Source organism: Lagenorhynchus albirostris, chromosome 19 (genome assembly GCF_949774975.1).
Source record: "Lagenorhynchus albirostris chromosome 19, mLagAlb1.1, whole genome shotgun sequence".
In the NCBI taxonomy this organism is placed as follows: Eukaryota; Metazoa; Chordata; class Mammalia; order Artiodactyla; family Delphinidae; genus Lagenorhynchus; species Lagenorhynchus albirostris.
This window is the reverse complement of record NC_083113.1, coordinates 7,693,866-7,711,749: the sequence shown is the minus strand read 5'-3', so window position 1 is coordinate 7,711,749 and position 17,884 is coordinate 7,693,866. Positions and strand designations below refer to the sequence as shown.

General features: G+C 60.9%; 1 protein-coding gene across 1 annotated transcript in view; it reads left to right on the top strand.

Moving 5' to 3' along the window:
• The window catches only part of EMC10 (ER membrane protein complex subunit 10), a 97,518-nt gene that overhangs the window by 55,645 nt on the left and 23,989 nt on the right, over positions 1 to 17,884 (top strand). The window lies entirely within an intron of this gene.

Sequence of the window (17,884 nt, the reverse complement as noted above, 5' to 3'; positions counted from 1 at the left end):
CACCCAAGTCCCCTCTCCACCTGCATGCACTTCTGGGAGGGGACCAGCCTCCTGGACGCCCCCCCCCATCACTTCTCCCTTCAGGGAGTGTTTGTAGAGGCCAAGTTTCCCAGCAAGCCAGACTCCCTGCCATCACCCGTGGTCCATGCGCCTTGAAGCAGTGGCAGCGGCGGCAGCGGCTGGAGGGATCTGAGTTCGACTCAAACGGGGGATTTGAAGGAGAAGGTGCCAGACAAGGCAAGGGGGGAGGGGCCGGGGGTGGGCAGGTGAGGCAGCTGCGGGGGGAGGACACCGGGGACGATAACGGGGCAGGAGGAGGTCGAGGGTGGCAGGTGCTCGAGGCCACGATGGCAGCTGGTGGGTCCGTGCTAGCGGCTGCTACACGCAGGGTGGTGCTGGGCCCGCCCGCCCGCTGGAGAAGGGGCTGGGGGGGCCGGAGAGCCTGAGCCTGAGCTCTGGGAGGGGAGTGGGCAGCGTGGGGGTCAGGTCCTCCCACCCGCGTTTCCACAGGACCAGAGACGGAGAGGGGGATGGGCTAGTCATGACAGTAACAATGAAAACAACAACAATAATAATGGCTCCGGAATTGCGAGTGTGCCCCTTCTCTGCGCCAGACCTGCACACGCTTGTTTAAGCTTCCTGGGAGCCACAGGAGGAAGCTGTTAGGATGCCCAGTTGACAGATGAGGCCGCTGAGGAGCACGGAGCTGGCTGGGTAGCGACAGAAGGGGTTTGCGGTCCTGGCTTTACCCCTCGGGCTCCCCAACTCTAACCCTTCCACGCAGCGTCTCCGCCTCGAGCGCACACAAACGCGCCCACGCCCGCGAGCTCTGCTCCAACACGGCCGACCCAAGAGTTCCCCACGAGTGGGGCGAACGGGGGGACAGAGGAGCCGTCTGCACAAACACGCACAGCAACAGCAGTGACAGGGGCGCGCCCTCGCACTCCCAGACCCGCGGACACAGGGCCGCCGGGCCTCCCCACCGCCCCGCACACGCACGCGCACACACACACACGCTCCCTCCCGCGGTTTCCAACATCATTTTAACTCAGATAAAAAGACATGTGCGCATGTCTGTGTGTCTGAACGCATGTGTGAGGGGAAGAGCAACAGCTAGACGGAGACACAGAGACAGAGAGAGAGAGAGATGGGGGTGGGATAGGGGGAGGGTTGGTCCTGTGTCTACACTCCAGACTCATTTTTCTGCCGGGAGGGCTGGGGGCTGTGAGCGCCTCCATCTATGCGGTCTGTGAGGGCGGTGGGGTCTTTGCTTACCCCTGAGTGACAGGGAGCGCTACGCCCTGTCCCTGTCCTGTTCCCACCTCAAGACACTGGTGATAAGCCAGCCCACACCCTCGGAGCCAAGCGCCGGCGCAGCCCAAGCGGGCCAGCCTTCGAGGCCGGGGAACCCCCAGACCGGGATGCCGCTCGGGCGGTGGGAGCCCGCAGCGCCCACCGCAGGTCCAGACCCGCCGCCGCTGTGTCTCTACCTCCGCCTCGGTCCCCATCTCGCTTGCTGCCAGCCCGCACCACTGCCCCCCCTCCCCCAGGATGGCTTCTGCAGAGCCTGGGCCTCCCTCCCCTCCCTCGTCGCCCTCCGCCATCTCCATCCTTGTCTCCCCCCACACAGAGCGACACTCACCCCAGTGGCTCGGCTTCCGCTGGGCCTCTCCCTGCGCCCCAGGTCCCCCCTCCACATGCCTCCAGCCGCCGGGGGCTCTGCCTCCCCAGTTCTCCAGGGCTTCCCGTCGAGGTTGTGCTGGGGGGGGCGCAGGGGCTTTTGGGGTCTCCCCGCGCCCCCCCCTCCTCGCCTGTCGCCCTTCCCACCCCGCCCCCCGCAGGCCCGTCTAGGCCACTGCAGCAACTGTCTCCCGCCCTCCCTGCTCGCCTCCTCCAGTCTCTTACCCTCTACCTCCACTCTCCCCCACCTCCGCCGGCCTCAGCCCCCTGCTCTCTCCCTGCCCCTCTGCCTCTGCTCCCCGCCCCCCCTCTGGCCCCCCCTCACTGTCTCGCCAGCCTTGGGACCACCAGGCCCCCCACTCCTTCTCCATCTCCTCCTCACTCTGTCTCCGTCCCCATCACCCTCTCGCAGGTAGGTCGGGGAGCCCGTCTCGGTCGGATTCTCTGTCTGTCTGTCCGTCTGTCCGTCTCCGTCTCCCTCGGCCGGGCTCTGTCTGTCTCTCTCTCTCCGCGATTACAATTTCTAGTCACACGGCAGTGCAGAGCCAAGCTGTGCCTCAGCTCCCTCCCTCCCCACCCCTCCCTCCTTTCTCGCCTCCTGAGCGGGGAGGGCGCCTCTCCTCCCTCCTCCTCCAGCCCCCCTTCTCAGCGCTGGAGGCCTCCCCCTCCCCCGTTAATCAAAGGCTCTGTTATCTAATTAACCCATTGGTTCTGGGCAGCCGGGGAAGGGCGGGGAAGTCGGGGAGGAAGGTTGAAGGCTGGGCTGCGCAGCGAAGGGGGTGGGGGTGGGGGTCTGGGCTGTGCCAGGCCTGGCCTCCAGGCACAGACATCGGCCGCATAACCAGGCTGGGCCAACGCTGACCCACCCCGCCTCGTGCACCTGCCCCCCAGCCCGAGTGCAGACAACCTGGTGCGGGCTCCTCTGCAGGCAGGCACTCCCCCAGGACCCCCCCAAAGCCCCCCACCACACCGCACAACCAGGCACTCTAACCTCCACCCCTGATACACCAGCGAACCTGGGCCCATGTCACCGTCACCCCAGTCCTTCAGCCGAGGGCCAACCCCTGTTCATGCCACAAAGAAACCCATCCCCAGATGCAGCCCTCTCCCCTGGACCTCAGCAGTATCCTGCTATCCGCCTCCTGATACACTTCTGCAAAATGGGCAGGGCAGCCTCTTCCATTCATTCCGTTCATCGGTTTTAATCCATCCATCCATCCATCCAACAAATATTTTCTGCGTCCCTACTGTGTGCAGACACTGGTGTAGATGCTGACTAACGCTACCCCCACCCTCCAAACCCAACATCCACAGGCCCCCAAAGACAAGTAGCGACAACAGAGCACATCGACCAAGTGCCAGGGGGCCTGGGTTTCAGTCCTGGATCTGCCGTTGGTTTGCTGTGTGACCCTAAGCCAGTGACTTCATTTTTCTGAGCTGCAGAAAAATGCTGTGCAACAGGGATAATAATAGTATCTATCTCACGGGGCCACTCGGGGACTGGCTCAGTAAATGGCTCTCTCTTTACAAAAAAATGCAGATCTGACCACTTCTCATCCCCGCCACCATCTCCCCTAGATGATCACAGTTGCCTCCTCAGTTGTGTCCCCACTTTGACTCTCGCTCTCCCTCCCAGACGGTTCTCACAGGCAGCTGGAGGGGTCCTGACAGCATCCAAGTCAGATCCTGCCCCTCCTCCACTAAACAGCTCTCACACCCTGTCTCACGGGGTGTAAGGGCAGAGACTTCACCGAGGTTTAGCAGACCCCTCTCCCCAGGATGGGCTGCTCCTAGCCCCGCTCACCCACCCTCAGGCCACACTGGCCTCTGCACTGTTTCTGGAATGGCGCGCACGGTCCTGGCGTGGAATGGCGCTCAGGGCCTTTGCACGTGCTCTTCCCTCTGCCTGGACCGCTCATCCTCAGGCGTCCCTGTCCTCCTTCAGGTCTTTGCCCTTCAGGTCTTTTCAGTGAGGCCTCCTTGCATCTCACAGCACCCCTACCCCACACCAGAACCTTCTCTGCTTTGTCTATATCGCATTTGTTACCCTCTGACCTCTTAGAAGCCCACATACTTGAGTGTAAGCTCCCCGAGGGCAGGGACCGCGTCTGTTTTGTGCACAGTTTGGTTCCCTGGCACAGGGTAGGTGCTCAGTGAACGTCAGGTGGAGGCATTAGTTATCAGCGCCATCATTTAGATCCCCCCCCCCGTTTCCCCACCTTCTCTCCTATAGTCACACAGAGACGCACCTGCTTGGCCACATGCCCCTCTCTGCACACCCAGCCCAGGACACACTCACCCAGCTGCACATCTCGGGCTCATCCCACAGACGTCCAGACCCCCCAGGGTCCCCTCCCAACCCAGGAGGCCGCTCCCATCCCAGGAGGCCAGCCTGGCAGACTCAGCACCTCCATACGCCGCCGCTGCAAACACACTGCCTTCAGCTCAATTTCTGCACCCACAGCATGCCGCCATCTGGCTGGCAGGGTCCCAGGTACTACACCGTAGGTCCCCAGGGCAGCTGCGTGCACCCCACTAAATGCAGGCCCTGAGGGGAGCCACACCTCAGATGCCACCTGTGTGGGCTACGTTCCAGGATATGGCTTTGCGCCGAGGGGACACCTGGCCCCAGTTACAGCCCCCTCCAGCACAGCTAATAGGGGTGCTGGCTAACCCTCTTCTTCTGAGCATGTTCTCAAAGCCAGGGGCTGTGCACATGCCTGACTCATACCAACTCCTTGAATAACCCCACCACCAGTGATGGTAACGTCCACCGTGCACCCGGCACCAACAGGGCAGAGTCCTGGGAGTTTGACTCGCATTAACTGTAGTTCTCCCATCGGCCCTGACAGGGGACCGCTCTCACCCCCACTTCACAGACAGGGAAGCTGAGGCACAGAGAGGCAAAGTCGCTTGCTCAAGGCTAAACACGCCGCTGGGAAGCGGCCCCTCCCTGGTCAGCCTCCCCAGAGCCGAGGGGCCCCAGAGACGCTCGAGCTTGTCGTGATAGCAGGGACAGTTCCCTTGGAGGTCTCCTGGGGGCCTGTTGAACTGTGACCTGCCTTCTGCCACCCTCATTGGCCATGGTCCGCCCCTGATAGTGACGGGAATCTCTGTTGAGCACTCGCTATGGGCCTAGGGCCATGCTTAGCCGTGCCCTCGTCTCCAGATGCTGGCTTCTTCCTGCGGCCCTAGGAAGAAGGCTTTGTCCCTGTGTCCGTTTTCCAGATGGAGAAGCAGATCCTGAGGGCTGAAGGTACTGGCCGATGGTCACACAGCCTGGATACGGGGCAGCTGGGATTGGAACCCAAGGCCCAGCCCTGGGCCAGGTCACCCCACTGCCTCGCTCACCCCAGGGCCCTGGGAGAAGCCTCAACGTGAGGGTCCTCCACCCCCACCTGGTGCAAGGGACCGAAGCAGACACAGAGATGCAAGAGGCCCCAGAGAGAAGAGGTGTGAAAGGCAGAAAGGGGCAGAGACACAGCACGAGAGAGAAACAGAGACAGAGACCAACGCGAGCCCTGGGAGGTGGCAAGGGAGAGGGAGAGAGGCGTTAAGGGGGAACAGAGGAAGCTAGAAAGCGAGCCGAGATCCAGGGGAAGGCGGAGGCACGGAGGGCCAGGCACTCGAGGCGACGGGCCGAGGCCCCGCCAGCTTCGCCGTCCTCCCCAAGTCCTGAGAGATCTCGGGCATCGTGCCTGAGAGGATTCAGGCAGATGGCAGATCGGAGACTCAGGGGCCCAGGAGAGGCGGGGTGAGGAGAAAAGAGAGGCAGGGAACATTCCAGTCAGGCGTACTCAGTTTTTTCTGGGGGAAGTTCAGGAGGTGAGAGAAAAGATAGGAAATTGACTGCCATCGCAGCAAGAGGGATGGAGGTTAGATCTAAAGAAGAACTTCCCAACTGTGAGGGACTGGGGCGGAAGTGGAGCCTGGAGCCAGGAGGGCGGAGAGACATCAAAGCCAGGGAGAGATGAACAGTTCTCTCCCTGGATGTCTGTCATACGGGCATGGCCGGGAGCTGTTAAGGTGGGGGGAAGAGGGGCAGGGTACAGGCAGCACAGGCTTCAGGGATGGATGAAACAACTTCACACGTGTGTCCCTCTGAGCCTGTCCGTGTCCTGAATGCTTTTAAAATAAAAGCAACCCCAAAGCCCCGAGAATCGACAGTCCGCTAACTTTTGAGATAGAATCACCCTGGGAAAAGGGTGGCTCAGGCCCCTCATAGCTGCTGCGGAGGAAACAGAGTTGGGGGCTCAGCTCAGGACTTGCCCAAGCTTCCTGAGGCAGCGGTGGGCTGGGGAGAGATGACTTGCTTGGTGAGGGGGGCTGTCTTCTCCTGTCTTCCCCCAGCTCCCGACCGAGAAGCACTGACGGGTCATTTATTTGGTCTTTCATATGTTCATTTAACAAATATTTACCGGTGACTCCACCACCCCGAGTCTCCGCCCACACACCAGGCACGTTCCCACCTCAGGGCCTTTGCCCTTGCTGTTCCCTCTGCCTGGAGCGGTCCTCCTTGGGTCTGCGTTGCTCTCTCTGTCTCCATGCTGGACTCTGTTCCGTGCCCGCTCCGGGAGGGTGTCTTTGCCCCCCGCCCCCCAGCCCGTCGCTTACACTTCTCTTCCTTTCATTCACAACCCTCTCATCAGCTGGCCCGACATCATATGATGGATAACGCCTGGTCCCGCACATCGTCTGTCTCCCCACTAGAAGGTGAGCTCCCCAGGCAGGGAGTTTGTCTGGCTGGCTGCATCCCAGGTGCCTAGGATGCGCCCGGCTCCTACAGAGCTTCATCGATACCCGCAGAATGAAGGAGCGAGCGAGCGCCCTCTACCGCTGGATTCCCTGCCGGCGCCGGGGGCGCAGGGGCAGAGGAGACCTGCCTTTGTCTTTGGGGAGTTAGTGGTCCGGAGGGGAGACATACAAAGGCTGAGTGAGAGGCTGAGCGCAGGGTGGAGGCCCTGGAACGTCTGCGGGAGGAAGTGATGGCAAGACAGCGCGAGGCCTGCGGGTGAAGAAGGGCGCGTCAGGCAGAGGGACCCCTGTGTGTAAAGGCCTGGGGGCCAGAGAGGCAGATGGGGGTCGGGGGTCTGCAGAGTCCAGCTCAGTTACAAAGACGTCCTGCTCCACAGCGGACTGAGAGGCGGGGGGTGCTGGGAGCTGAGGGTGGGAGGCTGTGACAGGAGAGGGGCAGGGTCAGCTCTGGGTTGGAAAGTTCCCTCTGAGTGGACTCTTGGGAGAGACTGAGGCCGGGCAGGAGCTGGGCCAAAGGTCCAGGGAGAGAGGATGAGTCTGGGGCCGGGGCCACAGGGGTGGCGAGGAGGAAAAGAATGAAAAGATACTGACAATTTGCAAAAAGTGGCAGAACTTGGAGATGAGGCAGAGGGAGGGGCCAGGTTCTTCTTATAGATTTGGGGGTCACATTCTTAAAGCCAAGAAAGGGGAGAGGGCAGGGAAGAAGGTTGGGGAGAGGAGATTGGAGCGGTCCAGTCTTTGCTCGTAGGTGGCGAACCCGCTCATGCCAGCACCCCAGATGCTACGGGGGGTGGAGGGACCCGCAGCCTGGTTGCCATCAGTCGCTGGCTGTGTTACCTTGGGCCAGGCCCTCCCCCTCTCTGGGCTCCCATTTCCTCCTTTAAAACAGGACATCAGTGACAGTCAGCGCTGCCCGGGGCTGGGGAAAGGGGGCCCAGAAGATGGTCTGGTCAGCAAGTGCCTGGCAAACGTGAGCTGGGACGCGAAGTCTGCCTGGTGAGCGGGGACAGAAGCAAACCCGCTCCGGTCCCAGGCAGCTGCCGATTTTCTGCTGGGAACCAGAGCTCGCCGTCCCCGTTTCTTCGTCTGAGAAATGGGAATTGATAACAGGTAGCATATGACACAGGGCTGGGGAGGCAGGGGGTGGGGGGAGAACAGCAGCTGTTTGCCAGCCGGTGTGGAACCGGTTCAGTGTTTGAGTGGGTCGCCGTCCCCCACTGAAGTGCTATCCGCGCCGTCGGGTATGGTGGCCGCCAGCATATGTGGCCGTCAAGCACTTGCCGCGTGGTGTGAGTGAGGAGCTGAATTACTGATTTACTTTAAATTAATCGAGAATTTTTTTTTTTTTGGCTGTGCCCTGCAGCACGCAGATTCTTAAGTTCCCCGACTAGGGATCGGACCCGTGCGCCCTGCTGTGGAAGCTCAGAGTCTTAACCACTGGACCGCCAGGGAAGTCCCTCTTTAAACTAATCTAAATGTCGATGGCCACACATGGCTGTGGCCGTAGTGGTTACTGTATCGGACGGCGTGGTACGGCCATCCCTGTGCCTCCCGGTTCAGCCTCCGTCCCGCTTGGAACCAGTCCTGAGTCCCCAGAGCTCGGGCTCCTCTGCTCGGAGGCTCTGCCCAACAACCTCGCAGGGCTCTCCCAGGATTCTGGAAGGACTTGGAAGGAGATCAAAGTGAGAGAAACAAACTCAACTGAGAGTAGGGCACGCAAGCCAGGCTGGCTCTGCCTTTGTCGTATGAAGCCTGCTCTGTGCCAGGCCTCTGCTGAGGCAGCCTTGGGCCCGCAGGGGAGGAACTACAGCAGTTCCACTTCACGGAAGGGCATGCTGAGGCGTGGTGAGGTCCTGAGTCCTCGTTGTACCCATGACCGCCCGGACCCGGGCAGGAACCAAGAGATGGAAGGAAGCTGAACACCCAGGGCCCCTGTACTGTGTGACTCTGGGAGGTGGGGCGGCCTCAACACCGCCGCTGAACTGAATCCGCCCAGGGAGAGAGCTAGGACCTAGGCTGGTACTGGCGGTTCTCCAAACAGCGGTTATTGCCAAGGCTTCGCAGGGGTGCATGGGGGTGAGTTTGCAGGTGGGGAGGGCCCTAGCGTGAGCCAGCCTGACTGTGGCCTCCCGCCCCCCTGCTCCCCTCCCTGTCCCCTGGAAGGGCAATGCTGCCATCTGTTTTCCATCTCAGGGCGTGCAGAACTACTACTCTTTAAAAAAGGGGGGAGGGTTCTACTAAAAGTAACCAAGAGCTGAAAACTTGGACGGGATCGGTGTTCCTCAGACATCGGCGCACATCCAGGTGAGCTGGGGGCTTTGTGAAAGTGCAGGTTCTGATTTGGTGGATCCAGGACCAGGCCAAGACCCCACATTTCCCAGGGATGCTGGGCCTGGAGCAAGGGGTCAAGGGTCCCCTAAGTGTGCAATCCGCTCCCACGTTCCATTTCCAGATGAGTAAGGAACCCTCCCCTCCCCCACCCTGTCTAGGGGTGTGCTGGGAGGGGAGGCAGACCGGGCTTAGAACCTCGAGCGTCACTCGTATCAGACATGGGGCCTTGGAAAGGGGACATCGCCTCTCGTGGCCTCAGTTTGCTCAGCTGTAAAATGAGGAAAAGAGCTAATCGACCTCCTCGGACGGTGGGGAGTCAGTGGTCCCCGTATCTGTGGCGCTGCGGAGCACAGTGTCTGGCTCATAGAAAGGTCGATACAACTCTTCTATGACTGTGACTATTCTCCTCCTCCTGGATAGTGTCACACTGTCACTTTAGGAAGGATGGACAGGGGGAAAGAGCAAGGGTGTCAGGGAGACCTGGGTTTACACTCTGGCCCGCCGCTTTCTCACTGTGTCCCCCTCCGACCCCCCCCAGGCTCTGTCTGTGAAGGTAATGACACCTAGCTGGGTGTCATTACCTGTCCAGTGCTGGGCACCTCAATGACAGTGTTATCAGTAATAAATCATTAATAACCGTTATCACTTATTCTCACTGGGTCAGAAGAACAAATCTTTTCCTCCTTTTTACTCCACCCCCCACCCCCCCTTATGTTAATCCAGTGTTTCTGGCTGGATGAGAAACACCCATTTATCACTGGGGGGGGACCCACAGAATCACCTGAAGGATCTTTGTTCCCCCCAGACCCAGCTGGACCTGGACTGGACACCCCCACCCTGGTAAGGAAAGTCCGCCGTGAGAATGGGCCTGGGTATGTCCTCTCCCCTCTGGGCATAAACAAGATCGAGAGGCCAGGAGCCTGTGAGTTACCAGAACTCCGATATCTCTTTTAAACTCTAATCTTCTGAATCTGTTATTCTTAACAATCTGATTATTGTTATTATTAATGATCCTAATTTCCACTCGGAGGGCTGTTGGGCCAGCATGTTGCCTTCTCTGTTTCCCCCTTTGGAAAGCAGTGATCTCAGCTGGGGGAGGCAATCTGCAGAGTGGCCAGTGCCCAGGTTTGCAGTCCCAGCTCTGCCACTTCTACCTTGGTGATCTCGGGTAAGGGACCTCATCTCTCCCGCATCAGTTCCCCCTTTTGTCAAATAAGGATGATGATCGTGCCTCCCTCCCAGGACTCCTGTGAGGAGAGAACAGAACAAATCCACATGGAATCACCAGCACAGAGCCTGGCCCAGGGTAAGCGCTAATGAATGTCAGCTCTTGTCATCATTATCTCCGGCCCTGGGTTTGAGGGTTCCAGGCAAGTGGACGGCAAATCTCCGCGTTTACCGCCCGAGGCTGCCCCTCTGGGAGAGCTGGGGCTGCCGCTTCTTTCTGACCTTTGTCACAGCGCTTGAACAAGAGCTCTGGGGCCTAAGCTCAACACTCTGACAGGAGTGTGGGCTGAGGGGTTCAGGGGGACACAGCTGAGACAGGAAGGGAGTGGCCTGGGTCGCTGCCCCAGCCCTACCTCGCTCCCTCTCTGCTAGCCATCTGGGTCATACACAGGCTTCTCAACACCCCCACCAGGACCCAGCGTCCTCACTCTCTGCAGCCCTCTTGAGGACCCAGCCGCCCCCTGGGATGGACTTCTGCCTGCAGGGGGCCATCTCCCAGGCCTCAGAAGCAGCCCCTCCCCTCCACCTGCCATGACAACAGTTGCATGTAGGTTTCCAAGCAACAAGGGGGCATCTTGGCACTCTTTTTACTCTCCTGCCACCCCCTCTCCGGCAGAGTCACCCCACTCTCAGGGACTGGGAAGGGAAGGGAAAGGGGGTTTCTCCCCAGCAAAGATGGAGGGTTCCTAAACTCAGGGATGAGACTTCCTACACTCTGCCAGAGAGGAAACACAGACATTCTCCCTACATCCCGACAAGGGTGATGGTGGAGGAACTGATGGTGGGGTTGAGCACTGGCATGGCACAAAGGGGACCCCTGTCATCTGCACCCTGACCCGGAGATGAGACCAGGTGAAGCCCCTCGTCCCCCGGAACATAGCCTCTTGTCCTCTGAGACCTGCACTGGGACCAGGTGAACTTTCAACTGTGTACCTGCCCTCCCTTCAACACACAGGGAAACCCACCCCTGCCTGTGGGCTGCAATCTGACCCACGGGGGACAAGGGTGGGGTCTGGGGCCCACCCTGGCTGTCAGCCAACCAAGGATGGGCTGCAACAGCACTTGTGTGTGCTCTGCAGCCTGGCAGTCTTAAGAGTCTTCCCACCCTTGGTGTGGCAGGGAGGCAGGCCCTGGCTCCAGGGAGGCCCAGAGCTGGGGCAAAACTGCCCCGAAGAATGATGGGGCAGGGAGGGCAGGCAGAGAGAGCCCCCGGCAAAGGGACTCCGATTCTGGAAGAAAATCAATGGTAGGAGTATGGAGAGAGTGGTGGGGGATGGGGTGGGAGAGGTGGGAAGAACCACTTGGAGAGGAACAGAAGAGAAAATAGCAGAGGTGGAAAACTCAGCTGACTATAGTGCTGGGCAGGTAAGAAAGATGGATGAAGCAGGTAAGAACAGAGTAGGGAGGGTTGGCCCTTGGGGCACCTGAGCACAGGGCACTGCTACCCCAGGGGGAGAATTATGCAAAAGCAGCTGAGAAGCTGGAGTTTTGAGATAGAATTGAATATAACCTTATATTAGCTTTAGGTGTATCACACAATAATTCAATGTGTGCAAAACGATCACCACAAGGTCTACTTACAAATCACCACGCGAAGTTACACATTTTTTTCTTGTGATGTGAATGAGTTTTCATGTGAAATTGCTAAGTTTTTTCAAAAAGTTGGCAACACATTAAACACTTTGAAAGCAGTAGGGGGAAATAACGCTCGCCGTCCACAGGACACCAGTGTAAGTGCTCAGGGCTGTGGGGAGGGCGAGTGCAGGGGAAAAGGAAGAGGAAGGAAGACAGAGGGGCGGCTAGAAACAGATGGCTGGAGGTGAGGGAGAGCGACAACAGAGAAACGGAGAAGAAAGTGCAGGGAGCGAGTGCGGCTGGAAAGAAGTGGAAAAGAAAGCAAGGGTAGACAGAGGAGGGAAGACCGGAAGGCACTGGGCTGGGGGGCGGGGTGAAGGGTTAGCTGAGGGGAGAGAGGTGGGAGATGGAGGTGCAGAGATAGAGACACGAGGTCCAGGTGACACCTTAGGACAGATGCCCAGCCAGAGAGGTCGGGGAAGGGAAGAAGGATGCGGAGGGTGTGATAATGAGAGGGTGCACTGTCCTATCAGAGGAGACAGGTGAGCCATGGGGCGGGGGTGGGGGGGGGTGGGGGGGGGAGGAGAGGAGCCAGGGTGCTGGAAGCGGCTGAGGACTCAGCGCTTCCCCTCCCGCCCCCCCACTCTGGCCAGGCCCCACAGCACCTCGCCTGGAGACCTGCCTCTCTCCACCTGGCCTCGGTGCCGGTGCATGCGTGCGTGCTGGGCCCTGGCTCCATTTTCCTGAGACGTGTCAAAGGCCCTCTGATACCTGACGTCTTAATCCTGCCGGAGCCCTCTGACTGACTCTGGGAGGGATGCAGGGCGGCTGCTGGGGTCCGTCCAGCACACACGGAGACCCCTCGCGCCGGGATGTGAGAACGTACCAGCAACACGCGGGGCTGCATCTCCAGAGCCCTGAGGCCTCCTCCGTGCCTCTTGATGTCCCCATGACACCTCTTTGAGTCTCTGTGAGTGTGAGGTCACAGGGTGACCAGGAGTGAGGGCCTCCCTGACAGGGCGTCTCTCCAGGAGGTGCTGCCTTTGTCTCTCCCTCCGTGTCTCTGTCTATGAGGGACTGCGTGTGTCTCTGTGTGTCCAGGTCTTTCTCTCTGACTCTGGGTTCTGAAGCCAAGTTTGTAACTGGGTCTCTCTGATTCCACATCTGGGTCTCTGGCTGCGAGTGAATGACTCTGTGTGTGTGTGTTTGTGCGTGTGCGCCCACGCACGTGTGCACCTCTGCCTACACATGCCTCTGTGTCTTCCTCACACGCTACCTCCTGCCCTCCAGCGATGGCTGACTCTCTCTGGCAAGTTGGGCGCTGTGCCTCTGGTCGCCCCCCGCACCTCTCGGGTGCTGGAGTGCCCTCGGGTTCCTTCCCACCTGCGCCCTGGGTCTCTCCCCGTATGCTCCAGAGTCTGCGGCTCCCTGTGTCTCTGCCTTGCCTGGTCCCTTGCTCTGTGTGTGAGGATGGTGTGTGTTCCCCTCCCTCCCCTACTTTCCTTTCTTTTGGAACTGAGGAACTCCGTGCAGGTCTGGCTCCCTGGTGGTGCGCCCTAACTGTGTGTCTGTTTGGGAGTGGGGTCCCCCTCTCTCCCACCCTCCCCTGCCTTGTCTGAATGTCTCCCTCTTACCTCTTGGCTGCTTCGCTCTCTGTCCCTCCTTTCTGAGTGTGTGTTTGAACACTCAAGTGCCAGGATTAGAGGAGACCCAGGGAAGAGCGGGAGGAAGGTGGGGAGGGAAAGGAGGTGCACGTTAGAAGCAGCAAGGAGACAGGAAGAGGGAGGGGCTGATCCTGGCCACTGCGGGGTGGGGGGAGGTTCTAGCGGGGAGAGGATGCTGCCTGCTGCCTGGACCGGGAGGGAAGCGACTCTGGCTATCCCCAGCTGCCGCTGGAGCCCGAGTTCCTGTCTGGCGGCTGCGCGGCCGGGACTTGGGATGTGAGGTGCATAGCAATGGTGCGCTGCGGAGGCTCGACTGCAGCTTCCAGCCGGAGAGGGCGTGGGGAGGGGGCTGAGGGGCAGCCCTGTGGCTCCCTTCCCCCCTCCCCTTTCCCATCTGGGCTCTCCCCAGGGGATTTCCTCACCCTGAGAAAGTCTCTTCCAGAAAGCAAGGCCTGAGGCTGCGAGGAGCAGGGCGGGGAGAAGGGGCCGGAGCTCCGGAGGAGCGGCAGGGGTGGGGGCGGGGAGAGAGGGGGAGGAGGATGGGAGTGGCAGAGAGACAGGACGGGCCGGGTGGGTGAGGGGGCACCATGGGCATCAGGACCCAGAGTCCAGGAGAGAGACTGGCTGGGCCCCTGGCTGGAGAGAAGGAAGAGCCCATGGAGGTGGGGGCTTCGAAATGTGGGCGGAACCCTGGACAGAGCCTGGGTCACGGGCTCCCCAGGACTGACGGGGAGTTGGAAACAGCCGAGGGAAAGAGAAGGAGAGGTTCCAGACAGGAGGCCCCTAGGACTGGGGGGTCTGGGAGTGGGGGATCCCATGAGGTGAGGAGATAGGGATGGGGGGCTCTAAGTGAAGAAAGGTCACAGAAGGGGGTCCCGGACAGAGCAGGATGTAGCGAAAGAGGCTAGGGGTGCTAGCGAGAAGCTCCACCGGCCCCTGCCCAGGTGAAGGTCCTAAGCAGAGAGGGGAAGTGATAAGGGGTCCTGAGAGGAATCAAGGTAGCGACTGGGGGCTAGAGGAAAAAGAGGCCCAAGTTGCGATCTCCTGGAGAGGGGGTCAAGGGGGGATGTCTGGGGGGAGAGGGGGAGAGATGGGCGATGAGGGGATCCTGAGGGGAAGATGAGGTGCAGTTAGAAGGTCCTAGAAGAGTAGGTATGAGGGTGGGAAGGCTTGGGAGGGCAGCAAATGGGGGAGGGGAGGTCCCCAAGAGGAGAGGGCTAAGGACGGTGGGAGGCAGGTAGTGGTCCCAGAGAGACACGTGCCAAGGATAGAAGGCCCCGAAGCAGAATGGGGTCAAGGAAGGGGGTCTTGGGAAGAGGGAGGGGAAGGGGTTTGGTTGCCCATCAGTAGGGGGTTGGGGGACCCCAGAGGGAGAGGGGCTGAAGATTGGGGAGAGGGTTGTCTCGTTCCCCAGTCACCCCCTCCGTTTTTCCCATTCTCACTTCCCAAACTCCCCGGTTCTCCCCGGTTGCCAGGGCAACCGCTCCTGCCAGGCGCGGTCACCAAGGAAACCCCGTGCCCGCCTCTCCCCCCCTCCCCATCACTGGCGTGCCCCCCACCCCAAGCAGCGGCGGTGTGGAAGGTGGGAGGGGCAATGGGGGGGGAAGAACCCGAACTCCCGCCCCAGAAAGAGGGACCCAGACCTACACCCAGCGAGCCACCTCCCCTCCCCCCCCCGCCCCGCAAGCCTACATCCTCAGCCCTACAGCTGGATACACAACGACCGCCGGACGCACATTTCCCCCCCACCCCCGTCCCTAGGCAGCGGCGACCCCCGCCCCCAACACAGAACTAGCCTGGCCCGGAGGACCCCCACCCGACTACCTCCCCCACCGCCTGCTGCTCTCCATCAGGCCCCGCCCACTGTCCTCTGCCGCCGGCCCCCCAGCCCCGAGGAGGCCTAAGACCACGGTCCCCTAATTAGAGAATGCTCCCCCCCCCCCGCGGTTCCTCCTCCCGCCCCCGCCCGGGCCCTTCGGCGGCTACTCACAGCGAGGAAAGGGGCTCCTTCCGGGGGGCAGCATGCCCGGCCCGCGGGGGGAGGACCCCCCCAATGAGGCACAGGGATTTGGGGTGCGAGGCCCGTTGCGGGGAGGCGCGGGGGGCGGGGCTGCGTCCGGGCCCGGGTCTCTCGCGTTCTCCCCCCTCCCCGGTCCTGGATGGGGAGGGGGCTTCCGCAGCGGCAGCGGTGGGGTTCGGGGGCCGCGCTGCCTCCTCGCTCGCCCGCCCGCCTGCCGCCCGGCCCGGCGCCCTCGTCCGCCGGCCCGCCTTCCTTCTTGCCTTCCTTTCTTTCCTTCTTTCTTTCCTCGCTTCCTTCCTTCCAGCCTTCCTTCCTTCCTTCCTCCCTCGTCGGGCCGCCGGCGCCGCTCTCCCCCCACCCCACCCCCCCAGGCCCCGGCCCCGGCCCCGGCCCCCGCCTCGGACGGTGCGGCAGCGACCGAGAGCCGCCGAGAGCGGCAGAGACGGGAGCGGAATACTGATGATGGAGGGGGAGCGGGAGGGAGGGGAGGGAGGGCGCCGGGAGGGGGGAGGCTGCCCGGGAGGGAACGGAGGGGGGAGAGGAGAGAAGGAGAGGAAGAAGGGGAGGGAGGCAAAGGGAGAAGATGGGGAAGGGAGGGAAAGGGGGAGGGACGAGAGGGGGAGGGTGGGGGAGGGGTGAAGCGGTGGGAGAAAGAAGGGGAAGAAAGTGAGAGAAAGAGAAAAGAGGGAAGGAAAGAGCGGGAGGGAGGGCCGAGCGGGAAGCAGGAGGGGGAGGCACCGAGGGAGGAGCGGGGAAGGGTGGAAAGAAGGGGAGAGGGAGGCGAGCTCGTCCCGGACAGGATGGGAGGCCGGGGGGGGGGGGGGAGAAACTCCTAGTACACCTTTGGTAAATATTTGCGGGGTGAATGCGGAGGGAAGGGGAAGGCAGGGCCAGAGCTGGTGGATGGAGGGGAAGCCGAGCTGGGGAGAGGGAGGCAGTAGGCAGAGGACAGGAAAGAGGGTCTGGAAGGAGAGAGATGTTTAGGGGGCTGGAGAAGGCCCAGGAGCGGGGAAGTGGGGGAAGGGAGGAGGGAGGGGAGAGGTAGGAGAGGGCGGGAGGAAAGGCGGGGAGGCTTTGGGAGAATGTGGGGAGAGGGAGGAAGCAGGGCGGAGGCGCTGGCCTGATGGGGAGAAACAAAGCTGGACAGAGATGAGAGGACTGAAGGGAGGGAGACCAAGAGAGGGGTGGGGGGAGAGGGGAGATCCAGGGCAGGGGAGAAAGGAGCCTGGGAGCTAGAGCTGTGGAGGCACAGGTGGGCTGCAGGAGCCTGAGGGAGAGCACGGAGGGAATGTCTTGAACCCTCACTGTGTGCCCACTTCATCACCACCACCCCCGCCCCGCCTTTCAGCAGCCGGACAGAAGGATCCTTGCACCCATTTCCCAGATAAGGACGCTGAGCTCTCAGGGGAACCAGAGCAGAATTCAAATGCAGAGTCCAGGCTCTGGACGGGGTATCTTGAAGGAGCTAGAGAAGAGGCTGGGCCCTGGTGAGGAGCCCCTGGCCCGGCCCTGTCAGGTGGAGGCGGGTGGGAGAGGGCAGAGGACGGGGTCTACAGCCTCCCCCCACGGAGTTCTCTCACCTCCTCCAGGTGCTGGAGATACATAGAGAGCTGTGAAGCCCGCATTGCATCTTGGGTGCAGGGGTCTCGGAGAGGCCACCTTGCTCTCCCTCTGCCCCATCACCTCCCCTGTCTGCTACCGCTAAAGGCTCAGCCGCCAGGGATGGGGGGCATGGGGAATTCGGGGGCAAAGAAACTCAGAAGGGGGCTGAAAAGAGGCAGCCCATTTCCAGTGCACTGAATTTCCTCCCAGGCAGGAATCTCACCTCTTCTTTGTTCCCCCCAAAAAGTCCAGCTACTAACTTTGCATATGGAGGAGAGAGAAAAGCTAAAGTGCCAATCTGCCCTTCTTCTGAGAGCTCTGGGAGGGGCAAGTGTGTCCCCTTCATCCCCACGGGCAGAAATGGGGCGAAGTGGAAGCCAGTCTGGGGAAAGAGGGGCTGGGAGGCGGGGAGGGAAAGTGGGTCACATTTGGGTGCCTAAGAAGCAGCTGTGGGTGGGGGCTGGTTCATGCAGAGACATAAGAACTACAGAGAGGGGAAACTGAGGAAGAAGAGAGCGACCAGGGCCTGGGAGCAACAGGTGGGTTGTGGAGCGCTGGGTCCCCACCTTGGCGCTACAGAAATCTGGTTTAGGAGATTGGAGGTATGAATACGTGCACCCCAGAGCACAGCATAGCGCAGGCCCAAGGTCCGTGGCAGTGCTGGTAAAACGGTAATAGTAATAGCGGCCAGCATGTCATACGCGCTTGCCTGGATCAGACTCGGATGCCATGCCCAGTGCTTCATGAACTGATCCCTTACAACCAGCCTCAGCTGGACTTTCAGGGATGTGAGCGCTGCTGGGCCCGGGCAGAGCAGGATCCTGGAGGCCCCTGCAGTGCCCAGCGTTAACCCCTTAGTTTCCAGAGGCTTGCTGCGGAGAGGCCAGAGCAGGGAAACAGAGAAGAATTTCCACATCTTACCAAGTCCTGAGGCTTCCTGGTCTGGTCTGAACCTATTTCAGAGAAACAAAAGAGCACAACGCAGACAGGGGCGGGCAGGGAGGCAGGCTGGAGGTGATGCGGAGGCCTC